Raw genomic sequence first — 24,621 nt, forward strand, 5'->3', positions numbered from 1 at the left:
ACTTCAGGAGCCCTCTCCAGAATCCCATCAGTCACTCATTCGTTCCCCACTAACCTCTGCTCTGTCAGCACAAATGAAACCTAGCTCAGCTAAAAGCCAAAGAATCATAGATCAGTTTGGGTTAGAAGGAAAATTTAAAGGTCATCTAGCCCAACTCCACTGCAATGAGGAGGGATATCTTAAGTAGATCAGGTTGCTCAGAGCTTTGTCCAACCTGACCTTGAATGTTTCCAGAGAAGGGGCATCTATCATATCTCCCAGCAACCTGTTCCAGTGTTTCACCACCCTCGTGGTAAAAAATGTCTTACTTATATCTAGTCTAAACCCATTCTCTTTAGCATAAAACCATTATCCCTTGTCCTTATCAGAGTAAGTCCTATTAAGAAGTCTGTCTCCATCTCTCTCGTATTAAGCATGGAATGGACTCAAGAACACCTCCCCAGAGCCTCCTCTTCTCCAGGTTAAAAAATAACCTTTTACAATTTGATTTACCAAGTCCACTTCTCAGCCAGATCAGTTGGCTGATCCACTAGTTACTTACACAGGCTTTTGGTGTGAACAAGCATCCAGGGACAAGACATTAGAGGCTGGGAACGAGACTGGGGACTACTTTCCTTATCAGAAGCATCAGTTTAAATGTAAGTACATGGAACTACAGGAAACCTGACAACTGAGACAGTAACTACTGCCATAAATTATCTGTATGCTTTTGTTTTCACTTGCTTTTTAGCTGCCAGAGCTCTGCCTCCTCTCTGAACCACTAGCCTTTGTTAGTCTGAGACCTTTGCCAGTATATGCCTTCTGCTCCTTCCATGCTTACCTTTCTAACCAATAAGCTCCACCTATCACTGGATTTTGCTGTAATTAGACAGAATAGTCTTTCAAAGGAAAAGCACAAAGATTACATGCTCACAAACAGCAGGGAATGTTTGGAAAACAATGCGTCATCTGGAGGCAGTAAGCTTCATTTATTTTTCTTTTGCCTCTCTATTTTTGTTTTATACTGTTGACTCCAAGTTTTAATGACAGAAGATATTTTAAGCATTCCTGACCCAGAAATGTGCTAAGAATAAGAGAACTTTCATAAAGAAAACATTGTCCATCTGAAGGGAAACTCAAGTGTATTACTCCATGTAAGTTATCCATGTTGCTTATGAGCAGCAAATAAATCTTCACACCTAAATATTCAATTTCCAGAACCCAAGATAACATATTTAAAGAATCAGCTAGGCTGTAGGCTTCAATGGATCTGCTTAAGAGAACAGTAGTAGGATTCATGGTCAAAATAGATGCTACAGAGCAAAACTAAATGCGGGTGGAAAACACCCATACAAAATATCCCAATTGCTGTGCTTATTGGGAATGGAAAGAAGATGCCCAGTAGACACAGAGGATTAAAATCTTCTTTATTTTGAGAATAGTAGTCTAAGCAAATTGCACTGGTCTCTAACAAGAAAGCAACTTTTCTTCATTCTTCTTCATAAAGTGTCACTTCATTTTGGGAGCAGTTACCATGCCCCTGATAATGTCTCGTCTACCTCTCAGTGACATTTAAAGGAGTATAATTACAGGCAATGATGTTTTACTGTATGCTGCACACCCTTGTCCTCCCACCACTATATAAAGAGATTAAACCTCTAAGGACATGTGGCCTATCCCATCTCCCGAAGAAATACTGTATAGAATCACATTGTCATGAAACAGGCAATGATGTATTATGGTTTCACTCAATCTTTAGAACCATGATGTTTTAGCATGCTTCCTACCCAATACTTGTTACATCCTCAATGTAACTAGTATTAACCACAACACACTGCTCACAGACCTCAAAACTGATGGTACAAATTGTGACTGCCTGGGGCTCGTTTTGTTTCATCACTCTTCAAATTCTCTTCATATTTACTTGACATAAAGAAGTTCTGGATTTTGGGGTTTTTTTCAAAGTTTTTCAGGTCTTTGACTTTCAGAACGGTGTGTAAAATTCTATAGCATATCTTTATGCATGCAGTGTTGAAATGGTTAAAAATCAGTTCAGGTGGAAAGAGAACAGCAACATCCTTAGCTTCCATAACCTTACTCCATACATAGTGGCTTTCCTCTCTATTATGCAGAGTTTTATATTGAAAGCATGCAAGACGGTCAAATGCAATGGCTACTCAAGGTAAACTTATTAACCCTCTACTTTTTAAACCAATTTTAGCAAACAAGTCAATTACCCCAGCAATCACTGATGTGATTTCATTCTAAATCTGTAGTAAGAGTTCTACTGCCTACACCTGGATAAGGAGTTAGCACAATCTGTATTTTTTGTACTTTAGCTCCAAAAAAAAGATTTACAAGAATTTTTGCTTTCCAAGAAAGCTAGTTTAGACCAACACAGGTTAATATTTTTTCTTTTTCAATTATTTTAGCAAACCACACTTGTACCCACAGAAGGATTATTTTTATCAGTTACAAATAAACAAATCGATGGTGGTGGAACATCAGGTCAACAAATTCCCAAATCCTTGTGGTGTACAGAGCAGGGATAAACCAATAATCACAAAGTCAAAAGCAAGGAAAACAGAAGAGCATTTTAAAGATAAATGCCAATGTGGACCTGCTTCTGCAGGGGGGTTGGACTAGATGATCTCTAAGGGTCCATTCCAACCCCTACCATTCTGTGATTCTGTGTATGTAAAGTACTGCCTACAACCATTGTACCTTTAAACCTAAAATCCTAGAAGATCAATGCCATCACACCCTTTGTTGTTGATGACTTTTTCTGCACTGAAATGTTCCTGCAAAAGATCACTCTATAGGAGATCTATCTGCAATTGGAATCCTCAGCTGAGAAAGCAGCTCAGATTGTATCAGAGAATTCTGATGTGAGTTTTGATTCATTTTTATATGAACAAGGACAACAAAAACCAAATACATCATCTCCTCATAGTCACTTACAGAAACAGAAAACAGTCTTTTACTCTCAGTAAAAAGAACAGCACATCACGTTCTACATTCTCCTTGCATGTGAAGTACTCTGCTCCTCTGCAGTAAGGATGGGCATCAAAGGACTCAAGGTAAACTAAATGGCTTCATCAAGAGGGCAAGACTGAGGTCTTGCTCAGGATTAGTGAGAAACTAGCATTTGTCTCAACAACCTTTTTGAGCATGCTCAAGGCACGGATGCTAAAGCAAGTGGAAGCTTGCAGGAAAAGCATCTTCTAGCCAGCAGAAGCCAATAGAGAAAGAATCCTTGACATCAGTGAGATATATAAAACTACACTCAGACTAGGAGTTTGTATGAAGTGAATTTAAGCTGGTGTGCAAGTGATGCTCCCGAGGATTAAAAAAAAGAAAGAATTGTTTTCCACAAACTTGAGGTCAGAAGAATCTGCTGGAATCACATAGAGACTAGAACCCAGAAATTGCTTTTGCAGCTGTTTTAAGAACCCATCATTGTAGTTCAATCAGGCCTGAGGTGGGGGGAAACAAAAGATCAGTTTGTGACTCAAGAACACTTGCCAGAATGGCAGGCTACTACAAAAAGATGAGGCCATTGAGGACCTAGAATACTCCCATCTACCTGTGTCACTGATATTCCTCACACACGTTTCTTTCTTAGTGTCAGGGTATCTGGTTATCAAGAGACCACAGCAGACTCTGAATTTGCAGTTGACGTACATTTCTAATAATTTCTCTCCTCTCATGAACCTCAAGCATTATTTTTCCCAGAGTACATTTCTAATTCTACTAATATGGACAGTGCACCACTGAAGCATTAAACCACACTTTAAACCTGAAGTAGATCAAGAAAAAAATCAAGTCAAAATGTTAAAAGAACTGAAAAATCCATACCTTTAGGAAATCACAAATTACTCTGTAAAAATCTCCATTGTAGAGAATGTCTTCCTTTCCCTAAAAAGGAAAAAAAAAAGGGTTTTAATTATGCATACTAATTTTTCATCACCTAATAAAAACACAGTGAACTACTTCAAGACCTTCTTTTTCCCCCAGAAATAATTTATCCTTATGGATATATCAGAACATACACACCACAGCAAACATAAATATTGTACACACAGTGAGTTTTTGTTTGGAGTTCATTTCATTTTGAAATTCCCTTCTGTGTTTGTTATCTAAGCAAAAGTATCATAGCTGCAGGTGAAACTAACACGTGGTATCCATTCTTCCAAGCATATCAAGCCAGAAATTAACTCAATGGAGACCAAGAATGGAGCAGTGTGTCAGGACCAGAGGGAAAAAACCCAACCACAATGTTATTCTTAAGTATATAATCAGGTCTTTCTCATCCCAGTTTTGGGTAAAAAATAAATTAAGCTATTGTTATTGGTGCTAAAACATACTTTCCCAACTGCTTTTGCCAGAACTCTAGAAGGATGAAAGAATTAACTAATTCATTGATGTCCACTTTTTATTTGTGTGGGGAGGAGGTTGGCAGCACAGGGGCATTTGACAGTTCCATGCTTCCACTCATCATAAATGGGTAAAGGAATTGACATCACTCCCCCAGCTCTAGATATCAGGGCAGCAACAGGGTCACAGCAGAATCCTAGTAACTTTCTAGTATTTTCATCTTTGGCAACATACTCAGTGCATCATAAATTTGAGGACTGCAAAGAAAAACAGATCTCTTTCCGAGCTTCCTCTGAGGAAAGCGCTTGTAAAGATTCCATGGCTCTCACATCTGTATCAGTAATACCAATTGCTTTGTTGGTATTTTTTCACCTTCTTTTTAAAATGCACAAACCCAATTGATTTCTATATCTAAGTGATTTGTAGGAGAGCTTAAAATGGATGTGAGTACAACAGCCACTCAACAAGCAACACAGCAGACTTTACAGAAACCAGAATGGAAAGGACAAAAGAGTGTTCAAAAATGAAGTCAAATCCAAATTTAGGTTTGAAAATAATACACTGTAAGAGAACATGTTTAAAAAAACCCCAAAACCAGCAAGTGTGTTCTGCATTGAAAAGAATATTAAATTAACTGTGGCTCCATCAAGAGCTCCGGCATATTAGGACAGAAGCTGTATTTTTCATTAAGCTTCATCTTTTCTTTGAAGTAAAATAAATTGAAGTCTAAAACAGAGAGCGCATCCACTAGGCACATAGTCTGGATTAAATCAGACCTGAAGCCTTTTAAATTTTAAGGGCAAAGGAAAAAGAAAAAAGAGGAAAAGAAAAAGCCTCAGCAAGATTAGAAGCAGGGAGGTCCTAGAAACCAAGTATCTCAGCCAAGAGAGGCCAGAGCTGCTTGTAGGTCTAGCATTCGCCTTGGAAACTCCCAGTGCATGCATAAAATGCCTGAAGTAGTGTGCTAGAGAGAGCGAGAGCCATGGCAATCACAATTACAGCAATGAGAGCAGTTAAAGTTTCCTGTTCCACTGAATTCTCCCAAAGTTGCCAAAAACTTCCATTGAAACAGATCAATCAAACAGAAATAGCAATTCTGAGAGGATGATGGCTAGGTACTTTGTTCTAATTAAATACTGTCAGTGCGTTCTTCTAGTAAAAGACTAGTTTTGCCTTTGTTTTATTTTAATGCCTCAAACCCACTCATTTTGATAGTGCACTTTAAGGCTGGCCTCCACAGCTCCACATTACACAACAAGATACTACTGGGTCTCCACCAACTCACTGCTGCACACAGAAGTGTCCTTACACTTACTTCTGAAGTCAACTAAAGTCAACTTAATGTTAAAATAAACTCAATATTCAGAACACTTTTCTGTTGGAAAAACAAAGACATTGCAAAAATATTTTCAAGCATACAAGTCTATTAGTCTGCAATGATACACTTCACATATTTTTGTTCTCTTGCAGTGTGTGGTCAAATTTCAACAGGGTTACATCACCATAAAATCCAGCACAGCTCCACTGAAATCAGCAGCATCATACCACACCTAATGCACATAACAGAAACAGAATTTGTGTCTCAATTGTATTTAATCATTTACAACTTTCTGGGTAAAATTGCCATTGGGGTCTGAAAATTTTCGTGTTCCATGTATGGGCACTATCTCGTACATTTAATGATAATAAATCAGGTTTTTTAATTAAGTAAATAGTAAATATCTTCTTGTTTTCACCAGTTTAGTATTTCTTCAGAAGCATGTGTCAAAATCTGCCAGTGGCTCTTTTAGTAGGACTAAATTGTTTGAGGGAAACACTTAGAGCCAGTCAAGTTTCAGTTATAGAAACACTGAGCAATCCCTAACTCACAGTAACTTAACTACCTATGAGGTAATGGACAACATCTGCAGCATCAGGTTTAGCCCTTGTTCTACAGTTGGTTGTAAAGGTTAAAACAGAAAACCTCTACAGTTGTCATTTTTCTCCTGTTCCAAAGAAAACAAACAAACAAATAAATAAGCTAGTCTTAAGTACCTCGATTGTTCCTCTTGTTGATAGAGGATCATTGCTTTTATGTTCCTCACTTCCTGAACACCTAACTAGATAGATACCGCAGGATCTCAACTGCAACTGAACACCTGACCAGGTGTTGAGGCATCAAGTTCTGCACTGTCCAATGGGCATCACTGACCGCAACACAGATTAATTAACTACTGTTCCATAAGGCATGACATGTTTCTTGACTAGTCACCTCAACTTATTACCTTAAATATACCGTATAGGTTGCCTCTCTTTCTTTTTTCATGTCATTTAACTCTCTAGTAATCAATTAGGAAAGGATTTAAGTATTCAAAACCCTCACTTAAATCATGATAATCTTCAAAAAGTTGAATAGCCTTCATTGACACCCTGGGCTTGCCAACAGATCTAAGTATATGTATGTATGTATACACGTACATATATTATAGCAGAAAACAAGTTTTCATCAACAGATCTAACATGTAAGTTCCTTTTTCATCTGTTATCTTCTGAAATCACCAGGGAGAATGACCCAACATGAACACACTTCTCCAAGACCATAACTAATTCCCACCTATCAACACTTAGCAATGGATGAAGAAGACTTCCCCGAGTTACCCACTGGGAGACTGAAACTTCAGAATTCCAGTAAGGACTTTTTGCCTGATCCTGATTAAAAGTTAAGTAGAAGTACTGAATTTAGAAGAGATTATTTGAATCTTAAGCATGACCAATTTAATTCATCAGTTTATCTGGAAGCAGTCATTACCTACCAAATCTTCACTCATTTTGTGCCAAAAGGCTACATCAACCACAGTTTATCCGTTTCAAAGTTGTATTTAGACACATAAATTCTAACATTTTTCACTTCTAAATTCCCTATACAGCAATCTAGACCTGTGGTTTATAAAAAGCTCTATTTTTATTTAGTAATTTTTTTTTTTCAGGACCTGGACCAAAAACCTATCAAACAAAAAAAACCCACAAACATAACCACCAACGCACAAACCCCAAAAACCTTAAAAAAACCCACTCTCACTCTAACACTAGGTCTTTGATAAGACACTGCCAGCTGGTACACACTTGCGGGCAGGAAACCACACCAAAACAATGTTATGTCAGCACCCTGCCTCGTAACAGCAGGCAGCAAGGCTGTACACTGCCAGCTCCTGCCTTCGGCTGGGGCAAGCTGTTCTAGCAAGGGCCACACTGTCAAATCGTTCATTCTCATTTGAAGCCTTTTAGAAACCTTGGCTCCTTCCTGCAGTGGAGCCTTGCCAGGGACATCAGTCTGTTGCTGGTGACACACACTACACACAATTCGGTGGCTTCCTGCTCAAAGCATTACATAATTTGAGCCTCTGGTGTATCTTTCTGGAACATTTTGCACACTAATCCATGAGATCAGTAGCTCTTCAGCTACCAAGTAACTGCACCTTTTCTTCCCTGATACTGACCTAGATGGCACTGAGCACAGAACATATCACAGAATGTTAGGGTTTGGAAGAAACCTCTAGAGATCATCTATTCCTACACTGCTTCCCAAGTTAAAACTGAACAGTGCAATTCATAGATACAGAAAAAAAATAGATGCTGCTAAATACACAGTTAAACACAATTTTTGGTCAATAATTTCAGAAACAGTAAAAAACCCAAATGCCATTTTCATCCATTTCTGCCCAAGGAATACCATGATGAAAACCATCCTCATAAGCTACTTATGAATTGTCAGAAACTTACTAAGTATACAAACTGTTGCTAGTGCCAGCCCCAAGACACAAGTATTACAGTACTAGGTCCTACATCTGTCACCAGCCATGCAGTCATGAGTCAAGAGAGTTCTCGACTCAGGATCAAGGTGCATGTAGCTAAATTATAAAGTGAAAGTACTTCTTGGTGTTTGCCGAGCAAGACTCAACACACTGAGTTCCTGAAACAGGTATAATATTTTCAGAGAGACTCCAAATACTCCAGAGTCCAGAAATTCAACTTTATGAAAATCATACGGATCAGTAATGGTTAAGTACACCTTCCAAAATTATTTGTAAATAATCAAATCTTTCAGACTTTTTCCATGCAGTGAATAAATTATGTTTCTATTACAAAACAGTGTAATTTAATCCAAGCAAAATTTGCACAATATCAAATTTTGACCACAAACTTTTATCATATGCAAATGTAACAGGCCTAAGAAACACAATATGCAACTTAGGTCATAGAATTTCGGGGTATCTTGGATGCAACAACTGTATACTGTCCTGAAGTTCCTGCAAGCAGTTTCATCTGTGTTTCAGGGTGGTTATATGGGGTTTTTTTACAAGGAAGAGGTAAAAAAGTACTATATTTCAACATTCACCTATAGTAATATTCTCGAACCAAAATCATCATGCTGCAATGTTTCCAATCCATGAAATTACTCATTGCTGATGAAAGCATTAACAATCCAAAAGTTCACTTACAGTACTACAAACAATCTAGCTCAATTATGAGTAAATGCTTTTACCCTCTTTGGGCCAATGAAATGAATTGTTTTCCTTAAAAACTGCATTCCAGCAAAGACTAAAGTTTACGATTGTCTCACCATATCTAAGGAACACAGAAATGAAGGCGCAATCCCAAACTCCAAAGCATGGCCAGGGCAGGAACTGGGGAACGTGCAGCAGGTGAGAAGATGGGGAGAGGATGGATACTGCTTTCTGGCCAGCAAGCCACCAGCTGCCAGATCTTTAAATCAGTGAGATAAAAGGCAATCATCTATGGTCTCCAGGGAAAGCTCAGCATGAGCACAGAAATCCTACTATAGCTCAGTCATTTTTTTGGGGATGTGCCCTGTGTTCCAGATGCTGGGAGCTTGTTTCTTGTCATTCAAGTTTTGAAATGTAGGTCAAAGAGTCCAACAAAGCATGTTCTGATCTACACTTTTGCTGTTACTGTTACAGAAGGTTGTAAGGGGTTGAACAGCATTTTTTTTCCTTTGAATATTTACTGAGAAAACTACGTATTGGTTCTAATACAAGATACACCACAAAGCATAAAATAACACAGAATGGGCATGCCATTCTATGCAAATCTCTGTCCCATAAAAGGCAGGAGAGCACAGAATTGATTATATTAGGTATGCTCCTCTAGGAAAGTTTAATGGTGGCAAACTCTTCTAAATGTACCGAATAGATACACTCAGCTTTTTCATTCAGTCCCTTTTTTGGCAATCATATTAAGTGATACTTTTTTTTTAAGCTATTATACAAAATGTTATTAATTACTAAAGCCATCTGTGCTTCTAGAGAACACTCCTTTCCATCCCTCCTTTCCTTCCTACTGAGCTGCACAGTGAAGATGCAGCAGTATATTTACAACCATTTTTACACTAGCAGATGTTACACCACACAAAACTGCTTTGCTGCAAGTTCAAGAATAAAAGTGGTGGGAAGAAGTTTATATGATCAGATTATCAACAAAAGCAACAGAGAATGGCAAAACACAGGCCATAGACATTTAATTCATATAAATATCTCTTCTTTCTCACCCTTCTTTCCAATTAGTTTTAATTCCATAAGAGAATTGGACCAGTAGTCACTTCATAATGCACTGCAAGGCCTAAATGCCAGCAGCTTTTCTGGTCTCAACAAAAATGTACAGAGCTGAAATTAAATTATAACTGGCTTAAACACACTTTTATTTTGCTTCTGTGCACCTAAAACACATACCCTGTTCAGAGCAAACATGTTTAGTCACCCAATAACACGAAGCATAAAAGACAAATACACACTTTGTAATAAACAGAGATATATTTCAAAACAATTTTGATTGCAATTTCTGAATCTGGCTGGTTGCAGCCAGCTAGAAGTGGCATTATTGTGGTGGAAATACCATGGTATTTCAGCGTAAGAAAGTAAATATATTCTATCAGATCCTAGCACAGGAGTTGAAACCCACCCAAGAAAACCATTTGCATTATCGGTTTGAATTATTCTGCCATAACATTTTGACACTTGGTTTAAACATTAAGCTGCAAGTACAATGCCTCTTTTTTAAAACTGATGCAATTTCTTGGGACAAAATGTGATATGGCTAGCCAGATTTCCTGTCCACTAGTTTCTACCAAAGAAAAAAAGAGAGACATAGGTTTCATTTTTTATTTGTCAAGTAAACGGACCGAAGCATTACACATCTGCAGCAGAGGTATACAGAGCCAAATTATGCAAACATCCTGGGCCTGATGCTGCAGGCTTTATTGAAGTAAGTCTGTGATGACAGTAGTGCCAGTTCTGTGCTAGGCTGTCCAATGTAAAAAATTCCATTTGAATGGGAAGTCAATAACTTTGAAGTCCCACTTGATCAAAAACTGTTAAAACATGCAGCTGGAATAATTAGGGTGATCTTTCTGGCATGTAATTAGAATTGTTTCACACTTACATACTGTTGCCCATATAGTAAAAAATTGTGTTCAGTTCTAGGTTCTGCCTATACCAGTGTTAAAATTTCTCTGGAGGAAGTATCATTTTTAACAAGTACGTAGAACACTTACAAAAGATTCTGGAACCACTGTTAGATCACTGACAGTTGTAAGACTGTAAAGTGTTAGTAAATAATCTGTAGCATAGCTGAAACATCTTTCTAGATCTATGCTTCGTATATTATATTGCCATTTCTGCTGAGTCTTCTCTATTTCTGTTCTCATCCAACTGTGCAGCCTAATTTGTTCAGCCTTTCAGAGAAATAAAAGAAAGATGGAGGAAAGAAAAACAACCCAACCCATATAAGTTAGTTTTGAAATTGAGAGAGATATTCAGTGGTACGCCTGATGTCTGCAGCTACTTCTGTTGATGGTTTTGACTTGAGAGTGTCTCTTTAAGCAAGCTCTGCTGATTCAGACTATCTCCATACAGTTGCCAAAAAAAAAAAGAGGCACTCTTGAGTTATGCTCTGATTTAAAGGTTTACACAGGGAATCCTCATACAAAGAAATAACACCAAGAAGCACATTTACATTTCTGCTGGAAGACTGCTGTCAAAGATTGTATGCAAAAAAGACTGCTTGATAAATACATTGTACTTCTAAAACTGAAAAGAATGGAACTTTGCTACTGCTGGGCTATAAATCAAAACTCTATCTGTTCCATAACAAAGGTATTAAAGACAATGGCCTGTAATACTCCACAACACGTCAGTCTAAGCAGTATGAGCAATGTCTTGCTCCATACATTAAGCTGCACTCGTGGGAGTTTGTGCTGGTAAATTATACCCATGCCCCTGATTTGCTAAATTTTGATTTGCAAGTCAAGGTCAAGAAGTAATTTATCAGAATCCCTGTTGCTAATACAGATGCTGCAGGCTTCTGTGAAGTCCTCTTACCACACTAAAAAGGTCTCAACAACTGGAATCTAAAAAGATATAAAACTGTCTGAAAGCTGCTCTGTGCCTTTAGACATTTCAGTATGTTGAACTGAACAACACAGATGCCATATCTTTTTAACTTGTACAAAACAGTTGCATATATATTCTAATTAAAACAATGTGTTGCAGTGTATTCTCTCATCTGAGGTATCAGAGAGTAGGGCACCAGCCAGGTTATAAAGAAAATACTAAGGCTGTATTGTAATAAATGCCATCAAATAAATAATGTAAGGATAGTTCCTGTCCCAGAAACCTTGCAATTTAGGAGATGAAGAAAAAATCCTTAAGGGATCATACTAAACCTATCTAACGTTCCTGAATTGACATTTACATTGTGCTACACTTCAGTTTATACTTCAAGGCTAAACTAGAAGCATGCAGACTGTTGTGTTGTGCACTCATCAAGGTTGTTATGTGTCTCATTGTTCACAAGAAAATGATCATGATATTTAAGAGAGATAATGAAAATATACCATTACCAGAACACTGGATATGGTGGGGTGCAGGAGTATCTTCCTGTATTTAACCCAAGTCCCGGTTTAGAACAAAGAAATCTAATTTTAAAAGTCCACTGCAGTCAGATATACCTAAGCCCAAAAGATACAGGGAAGGGGGAAAAGGAGATAGATGGCAGATTACCAAATTAGTATCAAACAGCAAAGAGCTGTCTTTCAGGCTGGGCCTCTATCCTTCCTGTGTCACAAAAGGCTGTGTACTCCAACCTAGTAATGCTCACACACCTACTATAGGACCAAATGTGTCCTAATAGTTGCTCCTTGCTACGCTGAAACTGAGCCAAACAATACATTTTGAAGATACTATATCAGCCTCAATATCAAATAGCATCTACAATTCCAGTGAGTTCTCACCATCCTGAAACATGCAGTGTTTGACACCTGATCTCACAAACTAGGGAGCTGGGTTTTTTTTTTTTAAAGAGCATTTTTAGTAAGCACATGTCAGCCCAGCATCACAGTCAGAGGCATCTGCATCTTTAGACAACTTTGTTGATGTACATTTCACTTTGAAAGAAGTATCTGGAGCTCCACCAGATGTAAAGCAAATAGGATGGTGTCCAATACAGTTCTGAGGCCAAATGAAGTATTATACTTGCAAAACCTACAGGCTGATTTAACCATATCTGCAGCTCTGAAGAGCTGAGTTTGTGCAGTTGCAGCATGCTGTACTGGGGTCAGTTTTGTCACAGGTGGCATACCTCCTGCCAAGTAGCTTCTGATATTACTTAGATTCTCATTACCTTTCTTTTGTGAGGTCAAATTTCAAGACTGAAAACCAAAAACAAACCCAAAAATAAAACAGGAGTTATTCAATTATCTGTCCGACAGAGTAGTCTTTTTATTTCCCCCAAACAAGAATGAAAGATGTAAGAGGGAAATAAACAGTGAAGTTTGTATACCCTGCTTCTCATCAGTTCTTCAAAGAACACCATAGAATAATAGAATCATAGAATGGTAGGGGTTGGAAGGGACCTTTAGAGACCATCTAGTCCAACCACCCTGCAGAAGCAGGGTCACCTAGATCAGGTCGCATAGGAACATGTCCAGGTGGGTCTTGAAGACCTCCAAGGAAGGAGCCTCCACACCCCCTCTGGGCAGCCTGTGCCAGGGCTCCCTCACCTCAACAGTGAAATAGTTTTTTCTTATGCTTAAGTGGAACTTTTTGTGTTCCAGCTTCATCCCATTAACCCATGTTCTGTTACTATCTACTATAGAAAAAGGGATGCCCCAACCTCCTGACACCCACCCTCAACCATCTCACCAATCTTTCTCTCATAGGCTTTGTTCAGAATGAGCTGCACTGAGACCAGAACAAACCACATCTCCACACACAGAACTCCTCACATAATCTCTTTTTCCCTCCTACTATTTTCACTTTTAAAAATGAAAGGAATATACCAGTGAGTGGGAACACACAATTGTGGCCTATGAGTCTTCCTTGATAAAACTGCAGATGCATAAACCTAGTCACAAAAGTATTACAGTAAGAGAACAGATAAATTGCAATGACCTTCCAAAAGGCACCTCAGATGAGGCACAAAGTGATTCTGAGTTGAATGTAAGGCTCAAACTGACTTCAGTTACATGCTTCTAACATTCACACTTTGTCAACAGATATTCCTGAATAAGAAGAGACAACTTTTGTCAAAATTATGTTTCAGACTTTAAGAGATGGGCTAATTAACAGCTGAAGACTACTGAGCTAAGCTGAGTGTCCTGCCAAAACCTTTAAGATAATATTCTCTGGTTTCTAAAACCTGAGACATAACGAGTGCATTAAAAAGTGGAAGAAAAAAGGTCCATTCTCTTTCAGTCATCTTTAAATAAGAATTACTTTACATGATGTAAAATTAACTGAGAAGTATTATCTTTCCTTCAACCTCTGCAATTAAAAAAAAGACAGACAGAAATTTATTTGTATTTCATATGTACAGAAAGATCCACTTTTTAATTGCAATGATGAGTTGGCTACTTAGTAGCAGAAGGAGTTCATGTAATGTTTTATGAAATTATGCAATATTACCAGCTACTTTTTAAGGAAGAGATATACCTCACCCAACACCATAGGTCTATAATTTTGCAGCTTTCAGGTATATAGTTTCAGAGCTCTTAACAAAAACAAAACCTTACTCTGATAATTACTACCTCTAACATTTTGAACAAATACCTCCACAGACCTTTCAGATGAACCAGGTGAAACAACACCATAATAAGTTTTGCTTAAAATACTTATGAAAGTCTCCATGAGGATTTAAATGCTGCTAAAGATAGAAGTTTTTCTTTTAGATATTGTCAGCCTCCATTAAGGGAATAGAAAAAAAATAATTCAAAACCTAAGCCCACAAAAAGGCTCATGTAGTTTAACATGATTTGAAAGTATCTCATATTTTAGTGTATTAAGCTTGCATTCTGTAAAGAAAACAATGCCATTTTCACATACAAAAAAAAAGAGACTGAAAATTACATGAAAACATGCAGCAAACATTCTGACACTGAATTACAGTAGGTTGGAGTCAACTTCTTATAAAAATGTATAGTGTAACGGGTAACACAGCCATGCAATTCCCTCTGCCATTTCAACCTATGAATTTCAAAATCTGTTTTCAGTTTTCTAAAGCCTTGAAGTAATTGCTACATTGCTCAGCACCTGAATCATGGAAAACTACTCACCATATCAATCATTTGGTGATTCAAAATTACCTGAAGAACTACCTGCATATCTTTCCACATAATTTCAGATCAATTCAAAAGTTGTTTTAACATACCAAATATCTGAGAGCTGTGATTACATCTTTGTTTCCACAATATTCATCTTCAGTTGTTCTACTGTGGGGAGGGGATGTGGTTATACTAAATTAAAGTGAGCAATGTATTTTCAAGCATAAATTAGAAATGAAAGCAGGATGAGATCAGTGAAGGTTACAGGGCACTGTTTATTTGAGTGTAACTAAATCAAAGAGATATAAACCACAGCATGTATTTCTTGACAGATTGATCCAGTTGATTGAGTTCTGAAAATTGAAGTGGCACAAAAATCATTATTTAAAAGATCCCTAGCAGTAAAGCTCACCTTTCTTTTTGAAGACTACCTCATGACAATTCACAGCTACTCAGGTATTGTTTTCACATCACATGTATTAAAATACAAGAAGCATTTACAAAATAAATGTGTGTCTGTATAGGAAAGAATTGCTGCAAAGTTATACTTTTGATTTCCAAACATCTGCAACTGAATTTGTGTCACACAAGGCTTGTAGTTCACCACAAGAAAGCTGTTAGAAATAACACACAGAGATCTGCACAAAGCTTGGAGAACATCATTTATCTAGGTTTAAAAAAAAAAAAAAAAACCAAAACCACTAAAAAATTAATAAATCAGCTGGCAAACTGTCACTGTAGCCAAAACCCAACACATCATCTCTTCTGTGAAGCTGCAATTCGATGAAAGGATCAGCACTGAATATGCAGATGCAGTAGAGAAATAGTGATTAAGTTTTTATACGCAGTCTGGACTATCAGATAAAGGCTAAGTAAGCTGCGATTCCTCTGTCCACACGGGATCACAATTTTGCAGTACAGACTTCATTAATAAGAACTCTTATAAATGAACCTAGCAGAAATGAAGATTTATACCTTCCATACCAACTGAACAAAAACATGGACTAGGAAGAACACCCAACATTTCTCCATAGTAATGGTCACACAGCTCTCTGGAGAGATAAAAGCAAAATGCAGAAGACTGATACTGCTGGGTTTTTCACCGTATCCCTCTAGTCATCTGTACATCTTTATTACCAGTTCAGTCCAGAAAACTAAGTGATCATCAGCTGTCTGTCTTTTCCAATGCAAAGGCAATTACCACCTAAGGTCACAAGAGAGCCTTTTGGGGTACTCTGTCCTATGCACTCAATCCATACATCCACTCACAAAAGTACCAATACATGTTATCAAGTTCACCAGCACTACACCAACCTTTCAACTGTCTGGGGCAAATCCAGTTAAGTACTATATGCTTCATCCAAAGTGTCAGTCTTCATAAACTTAACTAGGGAACAGATATCAATCACTCCCATAAAAACAGTGCAAATACTTCCACTACCTGATGGAAGGACTAATTCAACTGTAAGACATTTTCTTATATAAAGATACATACACAAAACGGCACACGGTTGCAAACTATTTTTATATGACTTTTCCTAGTTAACTTTATGCTCTCATTAAGATACCTCAAGGGAGACCATTTTATCAATACCTGTTGGCCAGGTTAGGCATACATGCTGATTTCAGTATTTTCTCATCCTAGGAAGAAAAGGAAATCAATAAATAAAGCACAGAGAGTGAAATATACATAATGCTTTAGGATGCATCCAAGTAGAAAGGGATCTGCTTGAGGTTGGCAAAATTATAGCAATGATATCTGAGCACAGGGAAGCAGCAACCTGTGCAACTAAAAACTATGTCCACTTTGTTCTAACCTGTGCCATTCTCTTCTCCTAAGTTATTTCTCTTCCCTGCCACCTGCTATAGTCATGGGTCAACAAAAAGCCACTATCTATTAAAGCCACTATGTATTTCTCAGCTGAAAACCAGAGCATCAGCAAACAGAACAGCCAGACTCTGCTACATATTGCCAGAGTTGAAGGATTTAGACACAATCTCTCCATCAGTTCACTTGCAACAGAGATTACAGAACTACCAGTCCCTCCCCAGGGTAAAATGTGGGTGTACAGCAGAAGCTACTTCTAGCTTCAGAGCAAACAGAAGAGCCCCCCAGGTCTCACAGCCCCAGTTGCTGGGCCTGGGAGAACAAGGTACCACCAACCCCCACGATAATAAGCAGCTGCCGAATCTCCTCCCCACTCAGACTGCCCTGTTTGAGCCCTCTATTATTCTCCCAGGTCACATCTCTCTCCACACACACATCCGCCTCCAGAAACTCCCACCTTCTGCTTCAGCCTGGGAATTCACCAATCAAAGCAGATAAACGCATCATGTGAGGGAGGGCAGCCACGCTGAGGGGAATTTCCAAGAGCTCCCCTGCACCTGCAGCAGACACGGATATAGATTTCCTATGTGAGAATTACAAGCTCAGCAGCGATGCTGAAGTATTCACATTACCTGCAACTAACAGCTCTTACGCCAGACTGCAGCACTTCATTTGCAATCTGCTCTGATATACTTGGAATCACATTCCACCCTCCTTTGTCATTTAATGTACGACAGTTATTCCTAAGCATATTTTGCTAGGAAAGCACTACACAAATAACACAGACGGAAAGACCAGAAAGCAATAATTACTCAGTCTATTCTTTGCTGATGTCAGACATGCAGTACAGCTCCCTGAATCCAGCAGAGAGCCCAATTAATCTGCACCAATCCTCAAGAACTATATCTGGAAAAAAAAATTAAAATCATCCAATAGCTCTTGTCTGCCTTGCAGTCAAGATTTAGGAACAATGCACAGTCCATTTCATCACCACACTGTGCCACTCAACCTCTCCTTTAACAGTTAGGCTTCACTCTCATCTCTGCAAGCAAATCTACTGCAAATTCATCAGCTTCTCACTCCATCTCTCCCCTTCCTTCTTCAAAATGCTTTCCCTTCCCTGATCAGTGTCCCTCATAAAAAACATGACCACCTTAGACCAGCTAGAGAAACCCCTCAATGGCTCTGTTTCCTACTTCCGAATAAGGCATTCATCCTGCATTTCCACTCACTCTTTCCTGAGAATAATATTGTAAGAATTACAGCTACGTCCTTCTCATGTCTACATAACCAATAAAAGAAACTTGCATGAAGGTATGAAGGTGTCAATATTCAAAATTGCCTGGGTTGCTTTTATTTCTTTATTTGTTTTTCTTTTGTTTGGGAGTTTTTGTTTCTTTAGAACTTTTATCCCGACCTGTGCTTTTCAAAACAAATAGGCTTTTCCTACAACTGTCAATTCCCTTTCTCCCTGAGTTTCCTTTTAGCAGCTGCTGCAGTAGTTGAGATGTCTAAAGGCAGAGACAAAAGCAAGCATCCTCGATTCAGAACACAGCCTCAGCTAAGAGGAGAGCAGACAAGATCTGTATATTCAACAAGAATAGCACATATAGAAACATCAACAATGATCATCTCCATAAGCTTAGGAAGGAAAAATAAACAGTAAATGTGAGAGACATGGCAATTTCAGGGAAACAAATATGTTCAAGGAGAAAAATGGAAACAGAATACCCCACAGAGTTTTGGAATGGCCTAAAAGATCGAGGAGAAAAACTTAGCACCTCATTGTAAGAAGCTTTGTCATCCAACCTATCTTGTTCAAAACCACAGCTTGCATCTCATAGAACTTTCTTATTTCTCATTATTTTCCACAATGTCACACTATGTGAACAGGATCACAGAAACTCTAGATCACTGGAATCCAAGAGATGATGCCTCTTAACCTTTTAAGTCCTCAGTCTTCTTGCCCCCTTTATTCATCACTAACCTCCAGACTGATTGCTTCCATTTTTCAGGAGTATATGTGCTCAAATTAAGTATAGATAATGTTAGAAAAGTAAATCTATCTCTAACTTCAAGAAAAATTAGCCTACTCTTTAATACTTTTTTCATACTCATTTCCTCACCCAGGTGCACATAAACATTTCTGAACTTGAGTCTCTCAGATGGCATATTGCTAGACCAACTGCAGACACAAAATGCGTTTATATAACCACTTGATAGGTGAATGGTACCTGTAGATTTTTGTATTTCTTCATATTTTGAGATGATATTACATATAAAACCAACAGAATACAAACACCAAGCTTATCATAAAACTTTTCAAGTAAATGATCTATCAGTACAACATCTGAAAAGAAACAATATGAAGTATTCAATCTCAACAGTTATTCCTAAACCTAGCATCTGTCACATTATAGATCTTCTCACGGTCATCTAAAATTACCAATTGCAAGGTTAGCTCACAAAGAAAGCTACATTTGAGAGCCCTGAAGTCAACTGAATAGAGCCAGCTTCTTCAGAAATGAGAGGGCGAAGGTGCACGGCTATTACTTCAGCGATACTGATCTCAAGAACTCCACAAACAGACCTTACAATAGACCACATTCCAAACAGATTGTCTCACCTCAGTTATTGTTACTGGTCCAAGAAACTTTAAGAAAGGACACCAATCAAGTGATCCTTAACTGTCCAAGTGGTAACAGCTTCCATATAAACTGGAAAGCAAGGTCCTAACTTTAGATGCACAACAATTGTCAACCACTTAAGTTTTGATCACTTGCTATTATAAAAATAAAGATGAGATACACAACATCAGCAACTGGGAGCACTCAGTGGTTATATATTTTTCTATTTAAGGGCATGTAACAGTACAGAAAGTCAGATTATGGATTCTCTTACTCATTAAACAGGTGAGGACAAGTGAGACTGCTCTGTGTCACATCTATGGTCTTTGTGATCTATGCCGTCTGTCCCACAATCACCTATTAGCTATTGGTGGGATCAGGAACTGGCAACAGAAAAGAACGGCAAGCCAGACCCAACTGCCACAGAAAGTGAAACCACAAAACACACAAGTGGCCTTAAAACCTGGACACAATGTATTTCTCCCTTTTCATGAGCAGATACACTACATAAAAGTAACCAAACTTTTCAGGTGACACCTGCAGAGCTCCCCAGCAATAGGTTCCCTCCCACAGAAAGGAGGGAACTGCTTATTTGAGCTCCAAAGGGGGAACAGAACATTACAACCACTCACAAATACCATTCATCCAAGCCTGGTAGCAAGGCAAACAAGACAGGATGACTTTGTAACAGTCTGCCTAAGGGCTGGGCTCTCCAGCAGAGAGTTCTGTTCCATTCTCTATCAAAAAACAATCAAGACTCTTTTGCTGTTGCACAGGCACAGCTCTACTAAGTACTTTGTTCATCAGATGATATCTAGAACGACTTGTGTAGTCCAACTGACAAAATAAACCACAGCACTTCATTGTCTTATATAAGCTGATGCAGTTCTCTAAAAAAAGGGATATAAGTATTAATTTTCCTCTGGATCCCAGCAGTGACAACGTCAAAGGGAAAACATCAACAAATCATCATTGAGAAGCCTACTGGAGAGGAATCACTAAAGCCACAATTGTGTTGCACCATCTATTTCTGTGCCTCCCATAAGCTGCTTGGGAGAATCTTGCCCTGAAAATTGCAGAGTCCTGGCGCTAGCACTGTGAGGATAGCTGCAAAAGGGCTGTTCTGATACTCTTCCCTATGTTGCAGTCCTATTCCAGGCACTCAGATACATTAGCACGTCTTTGTGGTACATGGAAGTTATCACTAGACATCATTAATTAATTCCAGAATGGCTGGAAATCTGCCTTCTTCCACAGTCTCACAAGCCTCTTCATCCATATTTACAAAACTCCCATTAACCACTACCGTAAGAAGATGGGTAAAGATCAAGAAGGTAAGATTTTCATAGCTTAGTGCTCATCACAGGGTAAGAACATCAGCAAAGCAGATTGGTTAAAATCAAAGCACAGTATTTTTCCTGTTTGTACCATTACCATCCCAGATATTCAAATCCTCTATGACTTAGATCTTTGGGAATACGAAGTCCAAAAATCACATGGCAAAATCAACACAAACTTTTTCTGCAGCGGCAAGAGGACCACAAAGCTTGCTCTCAGAAAGTCCCACCAAATAAAATTATCTGAGCCCTTCATGCGTGCACTTAGGAAATTTGGATGTGACGTTACACATGCACCTTTCACAAAAATAAGGTGTCCTAAACAGTATAATCATAAAATTTTAAAAGGGTTAACAGTCTGGGCCATAAGTATGTCCCCTATGTGCAACTTTGGCAGACATCAAAGAGTCTTCCCAAAACTGGATGTATTACATATCTTGCAAAATCAGTAAATTAACCCAAGCCATCAATTTTGCAAATTTTGAGGTATCACAATGTATCTATTAGAGAATGGGACTACACCCAGGCTACTGATTAGCCATCTCGCAAATAATGCTTATGCAACTTTTAATAGTCATTTCCACTAACAACCAACCGGAGATGTTACAGTTCGAAAAATTTCAGTTCTAAACTAATTTACCATTCCCAGAATCGAATGGGATGTAAGACTGAACGCTAGAGGAAATCAGCCTTCTCTGAAAACGATGATGTATTCGTTTTCAGAACTAACGGATAAGATGCCTGTATTAACTTTTTGTTCTCGTTTTTTAAATTCTGGTAAGTACTCCCCTGTCCTTTTCTTTCCCTTGGAAGAGAGATTAATTCAATTTTAAGGAAAACAGTAAGCCAGCAGTTTCAGACTTCAGTCTTCAGCAAATTACAAACAGGAAGGAATAGCAATTGAGCTGGTAAAACCACCAAGGGGAGTAAAGCTCTGAACAACACAAACAGTAGATGACAAAAAGTGGCAAGTTAAAAAATGAAAAAGAAATACAAAGTAAGTCATCTTAGTAAGCATGGTAATTATAGCCCAACAAGTTCTCAACACGGTGTGTGTAAACCGGGCGCAAACAAATCCATCAGTTCTTATAAAGCTGTAACAAACACTGGTCAGACTCGCAGCATAGCCTCAACTTCATCACCACAGCCAGATATTACTAGAACAAATGGCCAAAGTCTGCAACAGAAGTCATCAGCACGTATCAAGCCAAAATGAGTTGCCACTGTTTTAGAATAGGTGAAAGTAGAACACCATTAGTGACTTCAGGTTATACATAACAAAGAGGTATTTTTTCTGTCAGCATGAGAAAGTCATATAAATTCTCTCTCCTGTCCCTTTAGGTCTTTCTCTCTTTCCCCTCAAGGTTCTTTCTACGCTGTACGCTAAGAAAAAGCAGAGAGTGCAGGTTATGCATAAATTCATGATAGATACACTGTTTTAGAACAAAGCTCCTGTGCGTGGGTGCATGTCTATAAAATAAAAGGCACTGCTACTCTCTCAAGTAGAGTATCAAGTACACATCCACATCCAGCAATCAAATCCTATCTCAAAATTTTATTTTGACAGCTACGTGCAGAGGTTTGACTTTCACATGAATACCTGGGTTTTTGCGATATCATCAAGAGATTAATCAAAACTGACATTTGAAGGCGGAGTGATATTAACGGTTGTGGAAGAGATTTCTCATCCCTGAAATCTGTAATTTATTTTTAATTACCTTACCAAGTTATCAGCTGCAGAGAGGAATAAAACTGTTCCCAACTTGTATTGAGAAACTGTGCCTGTGTAATGCAAAATTGCTCAGCGCTACATAACAACAATCATTTTGTGGTACATAGCAATACTAGGCGCCCTTGACCTGGAGAAAGCCTACACGTACTGTCAACGTTACACTTCCAGAAGTTAGAGAAAATAACCTTAAGCAAGTAATACCATCAGGTTGCTAAAACTGCTCAAGTAAACTACAGAATGCAATCAACACAAACATGTTATGAAAGAACCTGCTCCATCCTCTTGTGGAATCAGAAATGCGGCAGTTTCTCTGGGATTCTTACTAACTCCAGTTATTAAACTGAAAATTCCACGGTGCGACGTCAAGTGAAGTTTGGAAAACACAAACGTTATTTATGCATTAAAGAGAACATGATGCACGTTTTATTGAAGATGTACATCGTGCCAGACCTTGACTTTGCCTAGCCCTTACTGCCCACCTTTCTTACAGATACGTCTTCCACAGACACTTTAATATTATATAAACTGCCCCAGAAACAAAGATTATTCTATAACTTTCCAAAATCACCTCCCTTTGAGAAAGTATTACCTAACAAACACTCACTACATACCTCACAAACACATTAGATTCCTAGGTTTCTATTAGATTTCTGCATAAAAGAGTATTTGTAATTTATTTCTAGCTATTAACTAAAGAAGACCAATGCTAGATAACTGCAACTGCAAAGAATAAACAGCATTAAGTAACAGGTGTCTGACTGCACTTAAGTCAAAGTCACGCATCAAATGCAGTGCATAGGTTTGTTGGCAAAATGGAAACATGGTTTCTGCACCTTGCTTTAAAAATTACTATGAAGTGATTTAAAGCCATCTGTGTAAATTAGACACGTACAAAAAGCATCCCTGTAAATTAGACACATACAAAAAACATCCGTGTATATTAGACACATACACACAGAGAGGCAACTCAAGCAGTTGGATCCTGACAAGCCTTTCGCTATATCTCAAAGAAAACAAACAAAATATATCTTCTAAGGTGAGCCTTCCTTTCTCCAAGGGAGGGGTGTGGGGGGGAAGGGAAAGGAAACAAAAGAAATAAGGAAAAAGGGGAAAAAAAGAAAAGAGGGAAAAAAACCCCACAAAACCAAAAGTTATACTTAACTACACAGAAACATTTGTCACACCGCCCAGCGCTGACAAAATCTGGATACACTCAGAAACTACCGCGAGCTGCACAGCTGGCAGCGAAGATGAGAAGAACAATTCAATCACGACCGACACACGCAGAAATACAGATCTATATGGGAAATACTGCACACGCGGACATAGGTGTGTGTGTAAGTCCATCTGCCCAGAGGCAGCGGGCCGGTGCGCCGAGGCCGGGGGCCGCAGCCGGCAGAGCCGCGCGGCCGCTGCCCGGGAGGAGCGGGAAGCGCAAGGTTACGGCCCGGAGCGGAGGAACGGGCAGAGCCGCTCCCCGTGAAGGACGCGATGCCGGCGCCAGCCCCCGCGCAGCCCCTCAGAGCCGCCTTACCTCAGCCGCCGGCCAGGCGGGAAGGCGCCGCCGCCGGCCCCGCCGCGCTGCGCAGGGTGCCGGGGCTGCGCCGAGGCGGCGACCTCCTCCCTCCTCCTCCTCCTCTTCTTTTCCTCCTCCTCCTTCGCGCACTGTGCCTGTGTGTGTGTGCGGTGTGTGTGCAACTCGCCCGCCTCACAGCGGCGGCTCCTCCTTCCCCCCCCCCCGCCGCCTTCTCTTTCCTCCTCCCCCGCCCCGGCGGCCCCGCCGCCGCACCCGCCTCAGCCCCCACAGCGCGAAGAAGGGAGAGGGGAAACCCCACCGCCACAGCCGCCGCCTGGGCTGGGCGGGCCACGCTAGGCGCTCCCGCCTCTCCCGGACGCGGACAGCCGGCCTCCTCCCGCCGCTCAGGGCCGCGGGCAGCGCATGGCAAGTGGGTGGCGGGGCCGCGGGCGCGGAGCTCGGCCTGCGCGGCCCGGGGTGAGCTGCCGTACCGCACCCTGTTGCGGCCCACACGCCTGTGTGCGCACACGTACCGCACGGGGGGCTGCGCCCGCGGGGCTCCCGGCAGGATGCCTGCACCGCCCTGCCTCTGTTTACTACGTGTATTGAAAGGGCAGCTGAACGGGCACGAAGG

General features: G+C 39.6%; 1 protein-coding gene across 3 annotated transcripts in view; it reads right to left on the bottom strand.

Annotated features, from left to right (window-relative positions):
* The window catches only part of PLCB4 (phospholipase C beta 4), a 194,502-nt gene extending 170,380 nt beyond the window's left edge, over window positions 1–24,122 (bottom strand). For all 3 annotated transcript variants that reach the window (XM_061989252.1, XM_061989253.1, XM_061989251.1), the window contains exons 1-2: window positions 24,006–24,122; window positions 3,838–3,897 (exon numbers count right to left, since the gene is read on the bottom strand). The gene's annotated coding sequence lies outside the window, so the exon portion shown is untranslated. The remainder of the gene's footprint in view (window positions 1–3,837; window positions 3,898–24,005) is intronic.
* Window positions 24,123–24,621: the final 499 nt, after the last annotated feature.

The sequence above is a fragment of the Colius striatus genome, chromosome 2, assembly GCF_028858725.1.
Source record: "Colius striatus isolate bColStr4 chromosome 2, bColStr4.1.hap1, whole genome shotgun sequence".
In the NCBI taxonomy this organism is placed as follows: Eukaryota; Metazoa; Chordata; class Aves; order Coliiformes; family Coliidae; genus Colius; species Colius striatus.